The following is a 6,000-nucleotide window of genomic DNA, read 5'->3' on the forward strand; positions in this document are numbered from 1 at the left end:
CCTTATGGAGGAAATAGGTAGCATAAAAATTTATGTAATAAATAAGTACCATATTTTTCAGAGTGCAACATGCACTTTTTCATACCCTAAAAGTAGGGGAAAGTGTGCCTTATACAGTGAATGTTGCATTGGGAGGGAGAGAGGGGTTGGTGCAGCACAGATCAACTCTTCTAGAATGGGCCATGGTGGTGAACAGGCCATGGCGATAGCAAATGGGCCACAGCAAACAGGCTGCAACAAACGGGCCACAGTGACAAATGGGTGGCAGCAAATGGCCCACAGCGGCAGTGAATAGACCATGTCGAATGGGCCTTGTCAAACAAGCTGGAGAAAATTGGATGCAGCCATAGTGAGCTGCCTGCAGCAGCAAACAGACCATGGCAAATGGGCTGTTGTGAATAGATCATGCTTAACGGGCCGTGCTGGCAAATATACTGCGCCGAATGGGCCAGATGGAAGCTGGGAGGCACAGGTTTTTTCTTGGTTTCCTCCCCCAAAAAGTGTGTCTTATAGTCCAGAGAGTCTTATACTACAAAAAATATGGTATTGCCAGGTCGGTGGTAAATAAAGCTCTCCTCATCCGGGATTTAATCCTGGATGAGGAGGCCGACCTGGCATGTGTAACTGAAACCTGGCTGGGCCCGGAGGGAGGAGTTCCTCTCAGAAATCTACCCAGCTGGGTTTCAGATATGGCATCAACCTCGACCCCAGGGAAGGGGGGGAGGAGTGGCCATTATAGCCAGGGAGAGCCTTTGCCTGCGTGGGCTCGTTGCTCTGGAGATTTCGGGTTGCGAGTCCCTCCTTGTGAAGTTGGACTTAGGGGTTCAGGTGGGCTTGCTTCTCATGTACCTGCCTCCCAGCTGCGTGTCAAAAGCCCTGCCTGTGCTGCTCGAGGAGGTAGCCGGGCTGGCGGTGGAGTTCCCCGGACTTATTGTCCTTGGGGACTTCAACCTGCCGTCGCTCGGCGAAACCTCTGGGTTGGCACAGGAGTTCATGGCCACCATGACAGCCATGGACCTGACTCAAGTAGTACAGGGTCCGACTCACGAGGGGGGGGCACGCACCTGACATGGTATTCCTTTCCGAGCAATTGAGTAATGGTCTGAGACTAAGGGGCTTAGAAGCATTGCCTTTGTCATGGTCAGACCATTTCCTACTACGGCTTGACTTCCTGGTTCCAATCCTTCCCCGCCGGGAGGCGGAACCAATTAAGATGTTCCGTCCCAGATGCCTGATGGACCCAGAGGGCTTTCAGACGGCGCTTGTGGTTATTCCAGAGACACTCGTCCACAGTTCGGCAGAGTCTCTTGCGGAGGCCTGGAACAAGGCTGCAGCGAAGGCTCTTGACCGGATTGCGCCTTTGCAACCTCTCCGTGGCGCTAGACCCCGTAGAGCTCCATGGTTCAACGAGGAGCTCCGGGAGTTGAAACGCCAGAAGAGACGTCTAGAGAAGCGATGGAGGAAGAGTAGGTCTGAATCTGATCGAACACTTGTAAGAGCTTTTATTAAGACTTACAAAGTGGCGCTCAAGGCGGCAAGATGCGCGTACCATGCCACCTTGATTGCATCAGCGGAATCCCACCCGGCCGCTCCGTTTAGGGTGACCTGCTCCCTTCTCAACCAGGGGGGAGTTGGGGAGCCCTTGCAGAGCAGTGCCGAGGATTTTAACACGTTTTTTTCTGATAAAATCGCTCAGATCCGGGCCGACCTCGACTCCAATTGGAAAACAGAGTTGACTGACAACGAGTCAGTCGAGTTGACTGGGGCACGTACTTGTCCACCTGTCTGGGAAGAGTTTGATCTGGTGACACCTGATGAAGTGGACAAGGCCATTGGAGCTGTGAGTTCCGCCACCTGTTTACTGGATCCGTGTCCCTCCTGGCTGGTCTTGGCCAGCAGGGAGGTGACACGGAGCTGGGTCCAGGAGATTACCAACGCTTCCTTGGGGAGGGGAGTTTTTCCAACACTCTATAAAGAGGCGCTCGTGCGTCCCCTCCTCAAGAAGCCTTCCCTGGACCCAGCCGTACTTAATAACTATCGTCCAGTCTCCAACCTTCCCTTTATGGGGAAGGTTGCTGAGAAGGTGGTGGCACTCCAGCTCCAGCGGTCCTTGGAAGAAGCCGATTATCTAGGTCCCCAGCAGTCGGGTTTCAGGCCCGGTTACAGCACGGAAACTGCTTTGGTCGCGTTGATGGATGATCTCTGGCAGGCCCGGAACAGGGGTTTATCCTCTGTCCTGGTGCTTCTTGACCTCTCAGCAGCTTTCAATACCATCGACCATGGTATCCTTCTGCACCGGCTGGAGGGGTTGGGGGTGGGAGGCACTGTTCTCCAGTGGTTCTGCTCCTACCTCTCCGGTCGGTCGCAGTCAGTGTTAGTGGGGGGTCAGAGGTCGACTCCGAGGTCTCTCCCTTGTGGGGTGCCTCAGGGGTCGATCCTCTCCCCCCTGCTATTTAATATCTACATGAAACCGCTGGGTGAGATCATCCAAGGGCATGGGGTGAGGTATCATCAGTACGCTGATGATACCCAGCTTTACATCTCCACCCCATGTCCAGTCAAGGAAGCAGTGGAAGTGATGTGCCAGTGTCTGGAGGCTGTTGGGGCCTGGATGGGTGTCAACAGACTGAAGCTCAACCCGGATAAGACGGAGTGGCTGTGGGTTTTGCCTCCCAAGGACAATCCCATCTGTCCGTCCATTACCCTGGGGGGGGGAATCATTGACCCCCTTGGAGAGGGTCCACAACTTGGGCGTCCTCCTCAATCCACAGCTCAAATTAGAGAACCATCTTTCAGCTGTGGTGAGGGGGGCGTTTGCCCAGGTTCGCCTGGTGCACAAGTTGCGGCCCTATCTGGACCGGGACTCATTGCTCACAGTCACTCATGCCCTCATCACCTCGAGGTTCGACTACTCTAATGCTCTCTACATGGGGCTACCTTTGAAAAGTGTTCGGAAACTTCAGATCATGCAGAATGCAGCTGCGAGAGCAGTCATGGGCTTACCTAGGTATGCCCATGTTTCACCATCACTCCGCAGTCTGCATTGGCTGCCGATCAATTTCCAGTCACAATTCAAAGTGTTGGTTATGACTTTTAAAGCCCTTCATGGCACTGGACCATAATATCTCCGAGACCGCCTTCTGCCGCATAAATCCCAGCGACCGATTAGGTCCCACAGAGTGGGCCTTCTCCGGGTCCCGTCAACTAAACAATGTCGGTTGGCGGGCCCCAGGGGAAGAGCCTTCTCTGTGGTGGCCCCGACTCTCTGGAACCAACTCCCCCCAGAGATTAGAACTGCCCCTACTCTCCCTGCCTTCCGTAAACTCCTTAAAACCCACCTTTGTCATCAGGCGTGAGGGAACTGAAACACCTCCCCCGGGCATGTACAATTTATGCATGGTATGTTTGTGTATGTGTTTGTTAGTAAAATGGGGTTCTTTTTTTAAATATCTTAAATTATATTTGGATTTGTTATGATGAATTGTTGTGTCATGCTGTGAGCCGCCCCGAGTCTGCGGAGAGGGGCGGCATACAAATCTAAATAATAAATAAATAAATAAATAAATAAATAAATAAATAAATAAATAAATAAATAAATTTATTTCTAGGATTTAAGCATAAAATTAATTAATTAATTAGTTAAGCATAAAACTTATCAGGAAAGATCTGTATAGTCTGGAAGATGAAAGAGAAAGGGGTGACATGATCGAAACATTTAAATATGTTAAAGGTTAAATAAGGTTCAGGAGGGAAGTGATGTTAATAGGAAAGTGAACACACGAACAAGGGGGCACAATCTGAGTTTAGCTGGAGGAAAGTTCAGAAGCAACGTGAGAAAATATTATTTTACTGAAAGAGTAGTAGATGTTTGCAACAAACTTCCAGGAGACGTGGTCGGTAAATCCACAGTAACTGAATTTAAACATGCCTGGGATAAACATATATCCATCCTGAGATAAAATACAGGAAATAGTATAAGGGCAGACTAGATGGACTGTGAGGAGGAGATCAATCTTCATTATCATCCCTGGATTCTGAACAAGAACTTATGACAGACCCACGCATGTGGAGAGTGAGGCATAGAATCGAGATAGAAAAACATCCCCAAAATATGAACAGGCGGGATGATACCTCCCGCCTACCAGACATCTGGAAACCAGCCCTCAAACGTATCCCAGCCATAGAAACTGAAACCAGACTCACAACACACATTGCAAAACAATCAAGTAGCCTGCAAGCTCCAACTACTCAGGATATCATGCCTAATCCACAACCATTAACTAATCAGCATACCTCACCTACATCAACGACCCCAGGTGTTACCCCACTGACTCACCAGGAAGTTTCTACACAGCAGGCAATTGCTGAGCCATCAAACCACACCCAGCCACCAGTATTTATAGAAGGAAGGCAGCTTAGGTCTCACAGTGTTCGCCTTAGAATAAGGAAAGAAACACCAGCCTGAAGATTATGAGTGGGACCTCATCGAAACGTCGCCAGAAATTTCAAAATCCTACACGGGAAGAAACCCGAATATACCAAGACCGTCATACCTGTACCCGTGAAAATCTACAAAAACATATATATGTATGTATGTATGTATGTATGTATGTATGTATGTATGTATATTGTTCTGAGTTTGGGTTTTGCCCCGTGTAATATTTTGAGTGTCTATGCAACGTTTTGGTGAAATCACATTCACCATCAACAGGCTGAAGTTGTAAGCTTCGTGCTGCTGTAAATATAGTTTGTTTGCAACTGCCATTTGTTCCTTTTAAATAGTGGTGGGGGTGGAGATTTGGTTTGAATGTAGCAAATAGATTGGGTGGCTATGTTTTAATGATTTGATTGGTTGGTGGAATCACATTTAGTTGAAGGATTGACATGGTGATGATTATGATATGTTTTTTTGTTTAAGGCTGGTTTCCAAATCTCTGGTAGGCGGGACGTGTCATCTCGTTTGTTCATGCTGAGGGGGTGTTTTTCTATCTCTATGGCCTCCATGATTATTCTTTTATATACGTGTTCTGTTTTGGAAAGTAATTTAGTTTTTTCAAAGTCAATTTCATGCCCTGTTTTTTTAATGTGCTGGACAAGAGAGGAAGTTTTTTCTTCTTTTTTGACTGCATTCTTACGTTCTGCAATGCGTGTGTTTATTCTTCAATTAGTTTGTCCAATGTATGCGGCTGCACATGTTTTGCAAGGGATTTCATAGATTCTTTGGTTTTCGAGTTGGATTTTATCTTTTGGGTTTCTTAGGATGTTTGATATTTTTTGGTTAGTGACAAATGAAGTTTTGATATTATGTTTGTGGAGAATTTTACTAATTTTGTCTGTGGTGCCTTTGATGTAAGGGAGGAGGGTGGTGCCATTATCCTGTTCTTGGTCTTGATTTTTGGGGGATGTCTCTTTTTTGATTAGATTTGTAATTGTTTTTCTTTCGAATCCATTAGAAATTAATACATCTTTGAGTTTGTTCGATTCAGTTTTTAAGTGCTCATGGTCAGCTAGGCGTTTGGTTCTGGTGATGAGAGTTTTGGCTACTGAGGTGATCTGTGCAGGGTGGTGGTGGGACTGTGCATTTAAATAATGGTTGGTGTGGGTTTTCTTTTGGTAGATGGTGTGTCCTAGGGTGCCACTGGGTTTTTTATAGATTAGGACATCCAGAAAGGGAAGTTGATCATTGGCTTCTGTTTCCATGGTGAATTGTATTTTGGGGTGTAGGCTATTGAGATGTGTGAGGAAATTATCCAGTTTTTCTTTTCCATGTGGCCAAATTACAAAAGTGTCATCTACATATCTCAGCCAAAGTTTGGGTTTGTGTTTAGAACAGGGCATGAAATTGACTTTGAAAAAACTAAATTACTTTCCAAAACAGAACATGTATATAAAAGAATAATCATGGAGGCCATAGAGATAGAAAAACACCCCCTCAGCATGAACGAACGAGATGACACGTCCTGCCTACCAGAGATTTGGAAACCAGCCTTAAACAAAAAA

The sequence above is a fragment of the Erythrolamprus reginae genome, chromosome 2 (assembly GCF_031021105.1).
Source record: "Erythrolamprus reginae isolate rEryReg1 chromosome 2, rEryReg1.hap1, whole genome shotgun sequence".
NCBI lineage: Eukaryota > Metazoa > Chordata > Lepidosauria > Squamata > Dipsadidae > Erythrolamprus > Erythrolamprus reginae.